The 14,835-nt window shown below is 45.0% G+C and overlaps 1 long non-coding RNA gene across 1 annotated transcript; it reads right to left on the minus strand.

Annotated features, from left to right (window-relative positions):
* Positions 1-251: 251 nt before the first annotated feature.
* LOC136485318 (uncharacterized) lies at positions 252-6,534 on the minus strand. The gene is made up of 3 exons (XR_010766411.1): positions 6,388-6,534; positions 688-871; positions 252-592 (listed from the first exon to the last, which is right to left on the minus strand). It is a non-coding gene; the product is annotated as an uncharacterized lncRNA (long non-coding RNA).
* Between the last annotated feature and the right edge of the window lie 8,301 nt (positions 6,535-14,835).

A 14,835-nucleotide genomic window follows, 5' to 3' on the forward strand; every position in this document is an offset into this window, starting at 1 on the left:
TACAACACCGGTTTCTCCGTACTTTGTCCAACAAATATAGTTTGGCATGAAACCCGACTTGAACAAGTGTGAATGAAGAGTCCTTGAGCAAGGATATTCCACCGTATTCTTACATATGGCACATGGGCAGCACATGAAACCATCGCGTTTGTTTGCCTCGGCCGCACGTAACAAAGAATGCACACCGTCAATGAACTCTTGGGAGCGGCGATCAACATTATACATCCAATGATGGCTCATCTGCATTACATGACATAAATACCATATTAAAACCTAGATCATAATTAATTATTTATACAACATGCGTGCCACCACAAAAGATACAAATTTATGAAAGCATCGCTACAATGTAGACAATCCCAACTACCACTAAAAGAACTAAAGCTAAAATACATTTCAGTAGTAGTAGGATTTCACGACCAATCTCAACTAAAACAGACAGATCCCCCGATTGTGCAACATCTTTGGGCTTCTTCGGCTGGATCACTGCCTCATTAGCCGTCGTATCTACCTGTTGTGCAAGATATTTTTGCACGAGTCCAACATACTCCTCCTCCCAGTAGAAGCCTGAACATCGTCCACTGCCATCTCACTGAAATTAAAACAAAAAATTAGAACTTTAATCACAACCATCATGAAAATAGGTATAAACTAACCATAATCATTAAATACGATAAAATAACTCACATTGTGATCCGGACACTTGTAGAAGATACGATCCTTGTTGGGACCCTCCTTCTTCACTCGGTACTCCATTACAATCTTCGTCTCATCATGACACTTGCCGCATGAAATGAGAGGGAGGCCCGGCCTAAGTCGCTTTGAAAACCCATGAGAGGCCGAGGACCCAGAAGCAGTTGCCATCTACTCTCTATACTCATTTTTTAATACACTATAAATTTCTCCTTTTATAAACAAATAAAATTAAGAAACTATAAAATTATCTAGATCTCTAAACAATGATATTTTTAATGGTCATTGTGTTCTCGTCTTTTACTGCGGCAGGTAAGTAATTCACATGATATTTCTGCAAATTAACAGAAGAATGGGAGTGTACACACATAACAGACTACTGCGACGATATTAGGACGTGTGAATAAATAACCATCCATACTAGTTGACCTTGCTTACGTGATCATCTCGGCGAGCATTTCTCCACCGGACGGCACCGTACTTGGCCATGGAAGAGCTCCAATTCTACGAGGAAGGGAACACGGTCTTCCACGACCGTTGCCGCTCTCCCTCGTAGAATCAAAGCTCCTCCTTGACGTCCGTTACCGCTCGGCAGAGAACGTGCTCGCCGAGATGAACACGGTCCGCAAGTTCAACTAGTATGGATTTTCTATAATTTTCTAACTATTTTCTAAGTTTATATTTATATATATACTACGTTTGGGTATGGTGATTGATAGACTACTGCGACGATATCAGGACATGTGAATAAATAACCATCCGTACTAGTTGACCTTGCTTACGTGATCATCTCGGTGAGCATGTCTCCACAGGACGGCACCGTACTTGACCACGGAAGAGCTCCAATTCTACGAGGAAGGGAACACGGTCTTCCACGACCGTTGCCGCTCTCCCTCGTAGAATCAAAGCTCCTCCTTGACGTCCATTACCGCTCGGCAGAGAACGTGCTCGCCGAGATGAACACGGTCCGCAAGTTCAACTAGCTACTTTAACCTTATTTCATGTAAATATGCAAGCTTGAAGTGATTTTGAGCTCAAATTGCTTACAAATGAAAAAAAACCAAAATAAAGAACCATATATATATATATATAGTGAACAAAATCAGATAAGACAATGGTGAAAAATGAGAGTATGAGATTGGTAACCTTTACAACTGAAGAATCGACGGAGGAATCGAAGAAATCGATGGAGGAATCGAATAATGGATGGAGGAACAATGGAGGGAGGGAGGAAGCAAGAACACTACTGCAGTGAGCTTCAAAATGTGCTGAGCTCGGGCTCGGGGAGGAAGGAGGAGCCGGCCGGGATATAAAGGGGGGACCTTTAGTCCCGGCTGGTGGCTCCAACCGGGACTAAAGGTAACTTTCCAACCCCGGGCGCAGCCACGGCCCGGGAGTAGACCTTTACTCCCGGTTGGAGCCCCCAACCGGGAGTAAAAGTATACCTTTAGTCCCGGTTGGTGGCTCCAACCGGGACTAAAGGTCCCTGCCACCTCTGTCTGGCGCAGTAGCCATTGGGGCAGGGACCTTTAGTCCTGGTTGGAGACACCAACCGGGACTAAAGGTATTTCTAATCCCGGGCGCAAAAAATTCCGGGACTAGAGCCCATTTTGGCCGAGGATCAAAGGCCTGTTCTCTACTAGTGTCTCTCTCTTCCGTGGGATTAGGGTTCCTCGTCAGCGCGGCCACCGGCCTCTCCTCTCTTGCTCTGTGTCCACTCCCTCCTCTCCTTTCCTCTCTCTTAGATCTAGATGCTATCGCCCTACACCGCCAGGGACCCCAAGGAGGACGGCTTCGGCGTCAGTGGCGACGGCGCGGCGGATCCGGTGACTCCCCGACGTCCGCGCTGGCATCCCCATGGACCTCCCCGACATCCGTGCCACCGCCCCCATGGTCCTCCCTGACGCCGCTGCCCCTACCCCCAAGGGCTTATGGATGCCTATGCCGCGCCACCGTAGGGTGTCTCCGGCACTCGTGCAGTCGTTCTGCTACCATCGGGAGGTGCGCTCTCTCTTTTACCCTCTCAGATCTACTCTCTTCAGTGGATTAAGGGATTGGTGGGACTGGGGTTAGGGACTAGGAACTGGAGTAAGAGATTTGGTGCATTTAACTCTTCAAGGACTGGAGTATTATGCTGGTGAGTGCTTGACATGGATTAAATACTCTTCTTTTGTCTGAGCCGTTGCATCCTTTCTTCATAGTTATATGTACCATTTTTTTATTTGGTCTTTTGCATGAATTCAATCTGAAACAAGCTAGTCAGTAGTTAATTGGTATGTTGACACCTTATAAAAAAATATTGGTATGGTAGTTATGTTCAATTCTATGAATTTAAGTATGCTTATGAATTCAAGTAGAATTTACAGATTTCATGGGTTCAGTGTAATGTAAACCTGGGCTGTAGTTGCTTGTGTCACATTCTCAGTCAGATACATGCTAACAGATGTTAAACTTGATGGAGTCCTTGCCATATTTATTTAAGATTGATGAACCAATATCCATTGACCATGACATCAATGTTCCCTAGAATAAATGCATCAAAAGTAGGAAGGAGTGGAGAACTTTCAATAGTTCTATTTGTTGCTTATATTATACTGAAAGTGATCTCGTCTCTCTGGTGCTTTTTCTTTCAATTGTCCACAACCTACATTCAGTTAACAAGGCACTTTTTCTTGAGAATAACAATAGAGTTTAAGTTTCTCTTTGTCTGTGCAGGACAATGATTTGCTGCATGATATCTTTGACATAAAAATTGATCATCATACTAAACATGTCAACCACTGAAAAGGTATGCTTTTCACAGCTTGGATGGCCTTGCTTTCTGCTTATAACTTGTCGAATATAACATGTCAACCACTTGTGTATCCTGACATAATACTCCTAGGCTTGTTGTATATCTGGGTTCTTCTTAATGCAACGATGTGTCTTGCCTAGTTGCCTTGGGTTGCAGCCTTAAACTTAAGTATTAACAAATAAGGCTGTAAGATTATTTTCAGTGGTAGCAGTATTAAGTACTAACTGAAATTATGTAAATTTAAGTATTAACTAGTAAGGCTGGAGCTGCATGGCGATGGAGATATTGAAGCTCAGCTGTGAGACTGAGTTTAGTAGGAGAGCTTCAGTTGTGCTCATTGGGTTTGAAAATTGGAACTGCTGGTTGCGATAACACAACCTAGTGGAGTTTTAGTACATTAGTAATAGTGTCAAAAAATGATAAGGCTACAAAACAAGATTTTTTTTTCTAAATCCAACATTTTTTATATGCATGACATGGAAAAATAATGTTCTCTCTCTTTTTTGGATGCACGCTTGCAGGGGCGGCAGTGGTTTTAGGCCGCAACTTAGTGGCTGCGCTGCAAGGTGAGGGTCAGCTTCTCATTTTTGGTTCTCAGCGTGATGGGTTGTAGTGCGTGTTCATGCCTCTCGGGTCTGTGTGACTGCGTTGTGGCAGATGGTTGAGAAGGAGTGGGAGAGGTGCAGGGAGTGGCAAGAGCACTACTGGGAGCACATGGATGTGAGCAACATCCACTTCAGGCGCATGGCTGGGGATTTCACCCAGGGCATCGTATGTTTCTAACTGTCCAAAGCCCATTACTATGTTATTTGTTCTGACGAATATCCCACTGCGATGCAAAGTCAATAGTACCTTCCATTTTCTAGAATAGATGTTGGTCCAGAAAACATGCAGTTAAAGTTTTGCAAAAGTTTTGGTTGTGCTGAGCACTACTGAGCTAACCCTGTAAATGAAGATATGTTAATTACTGAAAGCCCACTACTTTGGCCTCTATTTTAGATTATGCTTCAATTATAGCAACGGTAATGGCCTCTATTTTCTTGCAGTTTAGATTTTTGGGATGCACAAACTTCTCAGAATATTAGAGTGTTGGGGGACTGGTACTAGTAGTAGGGCCTTGCAGAATTGGGGATCATGATTGTGTCCATATCTCCAAGTCAGATAAATGGTTTTTAGACTGCAGTTTTCTGTATTATGACATTCAAATAGTTGTGCAACATCAAGTGAGCTAGTGTGGTACCTGACCATGCATTTCGTTGATCCTATTTAGAGAATTTGCAATTTTGTCAATTTTGGCCCTTGCATATTTCTTTGAAACGTCTGTAACATGTGAAACCTGCAGTATGTAGATGCAGTTTTTATCTCATGACTCCATTTTTTAGGTATTTAGGCCTTCTGATATATTTTTTTCTGATGATGACTTCTTTTTTAGGTGGAGCCGGCGTGCCAACCAAACCTGAAACATGTCTATCTTTCAGGGTTTCAGGATTTGTTAGTTCTTCCTCCATCACATTGCTTTTGTCTATCCAGTTTAACTAGTGTTCTTATTTATGTTAGTTTTTAACTATTGTTGACAGATGTTCATGCAAACTGGGCCAAGATGCAATCAACTTGCACAAAATATATGTGGTGGTTCTGGAAAGACTGTGAAGGTAGGATTTCCCTTTTAACGACATATTTCAGCTGCAACAAAAAGAAAATAGTTTATGTAGTAGCACTTACAGTTGGATCAGGCCTCCTATGCTATGAATCATCATAGTGATAGTACACCTTTGCACAGATATTTCACTGAGGTTGATGATCCTGAAGCCTGAATTACTTTGAACCTCACCATATTTTATTCTACTAGTCCTGAATGATTTATTTCCTGATTGCACATAAAGCCAGATCTATTCTACTAGTGTTTTCTTAGCATTTTTGCACACTTTTGTTCTGTTTTGCCAGTGCATTATCTCTTTAAGTACAGATTGTAACCACTTCAGTTATTATAATATAATGTTTGTATGTTATAATGGGAGCAATCACTCTGGTTAATTGTTGCCTGTTTATACCATGCAGACTGCATTATTTGCTTTGTTCCTTCTTGCTTGTATTTGACTATGAGATTTTTGTGACCTCTACAGGAAGTGAAGGGAAGAGGATTCTTGCTGGTTTCAACAGACATAGCAAGCAAAGGGTTTTGCTTCTCTCGATTGTGTATCTAGATCACAGTAGTGTGACCTTTACATTAAGCCTATCTGTATCCGAAAAAAATTTGCTGTTATTTGCCTAATATGGAATGTATATATAAGATCGTGGCATCGGAACTTATATTTTTTTTTGTTTTTTAATTCATTATCACTGACGCGTGTTGGTTATGCGCGTCTGTGATAAGGGGTCATCGCAGACGCACGTCTGTCATGATTCGTATTATAGGCACGTGTACTCTATCACAGACGTGTTTTGGTAACACGCGTCTGTAGTATAAGCTTATTACATACGCCTTTTTGGTGCGTCTGTAATAAGGCCTTACTACAGACGCACGAGTCTGTGACGTCTCTAAAGACGCGTCCGTGATGTGCTTTTTTTACACAGCGCAAGTTTCTCAAGGCTACGTGCAAGTGTAGTAGCCGTCAGAGCGTACAACATGCATGGCTATATATGTAAAAACCGCAAGTACGTATACGACCCTCCCCCTACAGTATTGTCCAGCTGCATGCGTTACAGCGTTAGCTAGCTTGCTACATACACAGCTACAGTAGTAGTACAGTCAGTGATAAATGGGAGGTAAAAAAGAGCGGGCAGAAATTATGCATTTGTTCCAGCGGTTCACTATAACATACACTACATAATAATAATAATTCTCTACATTCTCTCAGTTTGTAAGGAGGAAGACCGAGGAAGGAGTCATCTAGGCTCACCGTTCTTCTCGTAGTGATCACTGGCAAAGAATACCAAGATGATCGGTGGTGTGGCCAACAGATCGAGAACCCCCGGTGAGCTTCCTGCAGTGCCACCTCCGGCGGATTGAGCGTGATGGGGTGTGTCAGCTAGCTTGTGGGCTGTGGCTAGAGGATCGGAGAGCGAGGAGAGATGCCAAGGACCTTCGTGTCCTTTTTATATAGGGTAATCAGTCGCACGTTTTGCATCCGTGGATTTCAGACGTACTACATGCATGCAGTGCAGGTGTTTGTTGTTTGGACATGGACTGCATTACATTATTGTCCCCTTCACCTTGGACCTGGTCAGATACATATGAAACTAGCAAGTGACTGGCAGACTCATGCGGCCAGCTAGTATATCATTGAATTTTTATGAAACTTAGTTTGCACCTTAGGCGTGTCACGGCGAAAGCACAACCGACTCGGATTCCATGACGTGCACTCCTATCTCCTGCTCGCGCAGCAGATTAAATGGACTCCGTGTGCCCCAAACAGAAAGGACCATGCCAAGGCAAGCATCAGCAGGTACTGCACGCACCAGACGTGCGTGTCTTAATCCCACCTTTGTCAGTCAATCTTAACGTACGCCGCCCGGCGGTTACATTGCACCAGAAAGGGGCAATGTGGGCAGGATGTGTATGCCTATTTTGTGACTTCTGAGCTTGTAGAAGATGTGGATATGTATCTGGATGTTTGATTTGAACCATGGTAAGAGCCTGGTAAATGTACTATATAAATTGGTAGTTTGAAATATTGTACGGTTCCTTTATGTTTCTTAAAAGTGAAAGTTGAATGCATCCGTAAAAACCAATGGTTTAATGGATTTTTGCCGTGCTAAAATTTTTGGTCAACCAAAATAAAATAACAAGTGCATAATAGGTGACGCGAACACTTGGGAAACATGACAAATCTCTAGTGACTGAGACTCGGTGACTCTATCCATTAGCATTAGGGATGTAAATGGTACGAATATTTTCAGACTGACCATCCAACCGAAAGGCTTTTCATACTTAATGGATAATCCATATCCAAATCTAAACATTCAATATCCACAATGTGTAAATATCCAATCTGGATACTCAAAGTCAAAAATATATGATGTCAATAATCATTCATATCATATCCAGACACTATTCGTACCCAAATCCGAATCCAAGGAGAAAAAAAAACTATTTGTATTTGTATCCATATGTGTTTGTCCGTATTCGATCTGTTTACACCTCTAGCTGGCATGGCACAAAATTGTAAGGATGTCCTAGTGCTTGCTATTTGTTGAATGCAGACTCAAACTCACGGAAACACAAACGACTTCACCAAGTGCTTTATTTTAGACACTCGACAAACAACAAATTTCCTGACATGATGATGCCGAGTGCCTACTCTTGGGAAAGTCTAGCTGTCCCCAGTGTACGTTTCATATGATGTTCCTGAGTGTTTCTGGCACTAGGGAGCTTCATAGATTCAGGTAGTTATGGTGGGGGGATCGACTTCGGGAAGGCTCCATGCGCAGATGAGAAATCAGAGTAGAATTATTCATGGGCTGGCATCGAGCGTGTTGAAATGTAGTTCGAGTTCGTGAAATTCAGGAAATTACTATGTGCAGTACCGTGGTGGGAGGGTGTGGCATATGGGAGATAAGTGGCCTAGCTAGATATGCAATCGGGTCGCATAAAACAATTGAGAAGCAATTGTGACCGCGCCCCTAGAGATAGAGACGTTGTGTCTATTATTGAATGGAGAGGTTATAAATATATAACAGAGAACTTGTGTAGCATCGTAGTTGCAGTCTTATTATATAGTCAGAACAGGGATATAGATGAGCATATATCAAAAGATACATATATAACTCTAGTAGAGCAAAGGACGGAAATTAGACACATTAATTTCAAATAAATTAAGGTCGATGCGAGCTCATCACATGGGAGATGAAACAAAAAGCGAGAAACCCACAAGGGGTTAGAAACTTCAAAAAGAATATCAGAATGCATTATTAAAGTATCTAGCCACTGAAAACACATGTGTTCCTTGACATAGAACCATCAAAGCAAACAGATGTGAGAAATTTAGAAAAATGACAACTAGTTAACTAGCGTACTATCTATGGCAAAAGAGCAAACTAGTTAACATGCGACCTATAATTATTTGGACAACACTTCTTGATAATGGATTGGAACGTAGAGCTATCTTATTTTCTATTTTGAGGGAACTAATTAATGTTTACAAAACCAACAAACGCACATGCCCCAGAATCCATTTCCATCACAATGGTATCCCCCCAAATTGACATCCCGGGATTTCGCCTCCAAATAACAATTACCCTTGCACATAGGCTTTAAGCAAAATGGATGTACTTTAGGAAATTCCCACCAAGTTTCTGCAAAAAATAACCACACACATCAGTAAATAATCTCACTTGATTTTGATCACACTAAAATAGCCATTAAACTATCATAAATATCCAACACTACGTTGAAAATGAATAGCAACTAGGTGAAAAATGATGAATTGCTAGAAATCAACGATACATCATTATGGCATCAAACATGCATGATTGTGAAAAAAACAATGGTATGAACAGAAACCTGCCAATGTTGGATTTCCATTGAAACCAATTATTAGGAGAAAGCACAGAGCAACATATCTTGCATCCATAAGTGAACTTGAAATATCAGGGAAACGTTGGAAATGAGGAACCTATGATGATTTTCGTCTATACTTCTTTGTATATAAATAGAGAGTGTAAACACACTACTGGATTCAGGCGCTTTGCGTGCCTGCGGCACTCGGCAAAGCCCTAAATACACTCGGCAAAGGCTTTGCCAAGTGCCGCACTCGGCAAAGGCCACTCGGGAAAACATGGCCGGCAAAGCAGCCTTTGCCGAGAGCCATTTGTCGGGCACTCGACAAAGCTTTTGCCGAGTGCCGAGACAGCACTCGGCAAAGAAAGCGAGCCGTCACGGCGCAGGAAACGGTGACGGCAGCTTCGCCGAGTGTCAACCTGGTCGGCACTCGGCAAAGTTTTTCATTTTTTTAAATTCTTTGCCGAGCGCCGCCCGAACTGGCACTCGGCAAAGTTTTTTATTTTTATTTTTTTAATTCTTTGCCGAGCGCCATCCGGGATGGCACTCGGCAAAGTTTTTTATTTTTTTTAAAAAATTTCTTTGCCGAGCGCCGGACGAGTGGCTCTCGGCAAAGTTTTTTATTTTTTATTTTTTTAAAAAATTCTTTATCGAGTGCCGGATGGGTGGCACTCGGCAAAGTTTTTTATTTTTTTTAAAACAATTCTTCGTTGAGTGCCATGGTCATGGCACTCGGCAAAGCTGGGAAATGGGTTGGCGCTCCTTTTTCCAGCTTTGCCGAGTGCAGTGACTATTGCACTCGGCAAACTGACCAAAACCAGTTTTTTATTCATTTTTTTACATTCCATCACGAGAAACACAAATTATCACATATATCTCACATCCATCAAAACATACATCACATATTTATCACATCCATCACATATATCACATTCATCACAATATATCACATATATCACATACATCAATCCAAACATCTATCACATATATCACAGTTATCCAAATATACCACTAGTGCATGACAAGTATATCAGAAATCCATCACCAAGTGAACAACAAATACAATTACAACTAATGCTACTCATCACCAAGGTGGAAACTTAGTGCCTGGTGAAGGAAAAGCTGGATCAGTCGGAGGCGCATGAGCTAGATTATTTGAACCCTCCGACTGAGGCTGCACAAAGGAGAAGAGATTGCATGCGTTAGACAAGATTACTTGGATAGCTAATCTAGTTCATACAAGCAAAGCACAAGCGAAAACTTATAGGAGTAGCTGCAGCTGCAGGAGTCGAAGGTGGAGTGAACAACCCAGGTGGCACAGTTAGACCCGTATGTTGCCCAAGAGTCTGCATGAACTGCATCATTTCCGCCATCCTCTACGCCTGGGCCTCTCGCGTGGCCCGCTCGGACTACAGCTGGGCCGCCAGGTCCTGACGTTGCCTTGCTTCTTCTTCCAGTCGGGCCTACAATATTTCACTCTAATGTTTCAGTAATGCAAAGCTAATTAAGGTGTGTAAAGATCAATGTACGACGAGTAAAACAGGAATAACCTCGAGTGTGTCGACCCGTTGCTGTGAAGCGCTTGGCCATGGCCGTATGGCCGGGCTTGCGCTCGTGCTCCGTGCTCGGATCTAGGAGAGAGAGGGAGTAGAGGTTGAGTCGATGACACCATCACCAAGCTAGTACTGCCCATGCTTCTTGCCTCCACCCACCCTCATGACGATCTCTGCATCAAAGTCCTCGGTGCTCGGGTCATACTCTGGCCCATGGACCGACCTTGCCGCCGACGTGTACTCACTGATGCGGGTGTGGACGCTCGGGTTGGTGTACGCCTCGGGCGGGTCCTCCGGGTTGTAGGAGACGCCGGACGTCGTCTTGCCCTTGTGGGACATACACCATGCCTAGAAGTCGGAGCATTGCTGGCCACCATGTGCCTCCGACTGCGAGAAAGACAGTAAGATGATTAGAAATCAGGCATAATTGAGCGTCAGAATAGATAAATGAATTCGCATACCCATAATTGTTTGTATCCGGTGAGGTTGCGGTTGCCTTGATGGTGTGCTAGACCTTGCATCTGCAAACGCCGCTCCCGGGCAGCATCGTGCGTCTCGGCCCACCCGGGCGTGAACCACTTGTCCACGATCATCGCCCAGCACTCGGGACACGAGGAGCACCACCAGGGACACACCTACACATCATCAAGTATTTGACATATAAAAAGATCAAATTAAACCAACTTAATCTCAAAACAAATCAATACTAATGTTCTTTATCTACCTCAAGGTACTAGTCCTGGGTCAGCATCATCTTTCTTGGTTCTTCTTTGCTGACCTTCTCTCCAAGTTTCGATCCATAGTAGGTTATGATGGCCTGGATGCGCGTCTTGTGATGCATGTCGGTGATGAGTTTTTTACAGGCTTTGGTAGCCACCAAATCTGCCCTGGCCTCAGATCCCTCCTCGCATCTGAAATAAGTCTGCATACAGACGCGATGTATCCATTCATTATTTTAAGAAAAGTCCAATGAATGCGATGTATTGAGCAGTGTAGTGCGAGGGAGACTTACCCAAAACTCCACCTTCACCCGCTCTGCCTTGTTGGGGTAACCCACATTGGGGGCAGCGGCGTAGTGGTCAAACATCCAGGCTAGCTCCCTCCTGTTGGCGTAGTCAACAAGGCTAGGGTAGTGTTGCCTGCACAGAAGACCCAGGACGTCATTGACCAGGCATCCGTGACCACCACCTGACACAATCGTCCAGTTCCTGCACAAGTGATTAAGAAAAATTATTAGTTTCTCTATTGATTTTCAACATATCATATGAAGTGGCGGTGATTAAATCTAAAGTTACTTACTTTTGCCCTTCGGGGCGAATCATTGGGCGTTGGTGAGGAAGCGGAACCGGAGAGAGGCTCGTCGGACCTCGCAAGTAGACGTTGGACGAACCAGAGGAAGCGGAACCCGTACCATCCTCCTTGTGCCTCCCCTCCCCCTCGTGCGCCCCCTCCTCCTCGTTCGTTTGCCGAACCAGCTCATCATCGTCCCCGAGCCTCGCCTCCTCCTCATCCTCCTCACGCTGTGTGGTAGGAGGTGGCGGCGGCTGCCTCCTGCGGCCGCTGCTCCTCCTCCTCCTCCTCCTCTTCTCTGCAAAAAAAAGAACAAAATACTATCTTAGTTCAAAATTTTGGCAGAACCTCCCCTGCACGGTGAGGTATCCAAAACCTGCAAAAACATACGGCACGATGGCCGACAACCACATATACATATGCATTCAATTCAACATATCATTGTCAAGTCACATTCATCCACCACCACTGCCGCCGCCGCCACTCTACTCTTCTACTACTACAACCACCACCACCGCCGCCACTCTACTCTTCTACTACTACAACCACCACCACCACCACCTATTACTACTACTACCACCACAACCACCTACTGTACTACTACTACCACCACCACAACCACCTACTACTACAACTCTACCGAACTCTACTTCTACTAAAACATACTACCACTGCTACTCTTCTACTCACCTATGGTGTCGGGGGCTAGGAGGGCGTCGGGGCATCGGGGTCGACCGAGGCACAATGGGGACGGGGAGAGGATGGCCGTGGTGGTCGGGGTCGCGCTGAGAGGGCCAGGGCGGTGCTGCCGTGGGCCGAGGCGCAGGCCGTGGGGTTGGAGCGGTGGGCGTGGGGCGGCGGGCGCCGGTGGGCCACGGTGTCTGGGGCGGCCGGCGGAGGCGCGCTGATGTGGGTAGGCCGGTGGGGGCACGCCAGCGGGGGCGCGCTACCGTGCACGAGCGGTGGAGCTGCGGGGGCGCATCGGCGGGGTGGGGCGGGCGGGGGCGCGTCGGCGGGACGGGGCGGACAAAGGCGGTGGGGGTACTCCGCCGTGCGCGGGTGGCGGGGGCATGCCGGCGGGTGAGCGGGCGGGGCGTGCGCGGGGCGGGGCGGGACGGCATCGCGCGTGTGTGCATGTGTGGAAGGGAGGGAGGTAACGGTTGGGTGGCCGGTTTGTCTAAGTGTGGATGGGCTATTTGACGAGTGCCCCCCCCCCCGGTTTGCCGAGTGCCAGATCGGGGCACTCGGCAAACGTGTTTTCCTTTTTTTTTTGAAATCTAAACCCTAAACCGCACTGCATCGTATTTTTTTTAAAATACCACTTTGCTGAGTGCCGGTCGGAGAGGCACTCGTCAAACATTTTTAAAAAAATTGGCACGCTCTTTGTCGAGTGCCTGGCAGCTGTCACTCGACAAAGAGCATGTTTGTCGAGTGTCAAAAGATGACACTCGGCAAACCATTTTTTTGTATTTTGACCTCCAAACTTTTTTTGTAGTCCTCTTACAGTACTTGGTACTCCATGTCGAAATTTGGTACATTTCCCGAACTGTTTGCTATATTTAGTTAATTTATTTCATTTAATTGATTTTTTTCAGAAAATATAAATTTGAACTGCACGTGCATCGAATAATGAAATTTAATGATTCAAAAAACGATTTTCATGGTATTGAGTGTAGTGTGAGGCCGTATCTAGGAACAGACCCGAAATTTCGAAATCTTGTTCATGAAACATGACCACGAACTTGCGAATGAATTGTTTTTAAATTCTATAAAATGCAAACGAAGTCCAAAATCATGAAACTTGTCGAGATGTCATGATATCGTATGTGGAGGATGTGATAAAAATTTGAGAAGGTTTGGTGCACATTATCATGTACGGTGCTTACAAACCAGGACATCTCCACCTCCACCTCTGGCCGGACCCCTCTACCTCCACCTCCACCATGCTCCCTCCAGCTCCACCTCCACCTCTGGCCCCTCCACCTCCACCTCCGGTGGCATGACCTGCAGGACCTGGCTAGATCCAAGGGGATGGCGAGCAAGGTTTCGGCCCTGGTGGTGGCTCGTGAGGGCGTGGCCTTAGCGGCGCTCTCCTTGGCGCTAGTGGATCTAGCGGCGATGGGTCTCAAATACGACGAGGATCCGCAGATCCGGTGAGCGGCAGTGGCAGTGCGTCAATGGGTTTGCTAGGCCTCATGGACGGGCTTGCTAGGCTCATTGATGGGTTCTTTTTTTAGTTTTTTTAATCTATTAACACAGGTGGGCATTTTGACCGTTGTTGACGGTCACTAACATCAATTATAAACCGTCAACATAACCTGCAATTATACTTAATTCCATCACCAAACATACATATAGGGGTTTAAACTAATAAATTCCACGAGTTTTGGTGAATCTATGTTTTTAGCAGGGTTTAATCAGAAAACCGCCAAGGAGGACCTAATCGTCTAAGGAAATTATGGAATTCTGCCACGGTACTGACGTGGGAAGACTTTAGTTAGGTCCAGAAGGCGAATCACTGAAGCGGGGCTCAACCCACTGACATGTGGGGCCGCCCCGCCTATGGGTGGGGCCGGTCAGCCCCTGTGGGACCCACCTATCAGCCTCCTTCATATGTCGGTTGTCCACCGCTTTAAGGATTGCATCTCCGTCGTTGCTTAAGTCGATTTGATCCAAGGGCTCACGTTGGACCCTCAGGGCTATATATACCTGCACCTGCCCCCTCCCTCATCAGATCCTAAAACCCTAATTCATATCTCTTCTCTAGATCAACATACACCAGAGAGATTAGGTCTAGAGCTCTCCAATGTAGTAGATTAGTAGCTCGGAAGTGAGGGTCGAGTTGGGCTCATACTCAAGTTCCGGATCTAGTCTTGGAGACTCGGCAAAGCCTTGTATCTTCACTTCTACATCTTGTAAGACTTATTATCAAATCAATATATTTCTATTTACATGGCTATGCTTACTTTGAATATATATCTTGCCTAATTAAGATTATCATTGCT

Source organism: Miscanthus floridulus, chromosome 10, assembly GCF_019320115.1.
Source record: "Miscanthus floridulus cultivar M001 chromosome 10, ASM1932011v1, whole genome shotgun sequence".
NCBI lineage: Eukaryota > Viridiplantae > Streptophyta > Magnoliopsida > Poales > Poaceae > Miscanthus > Miscanthus floridulus.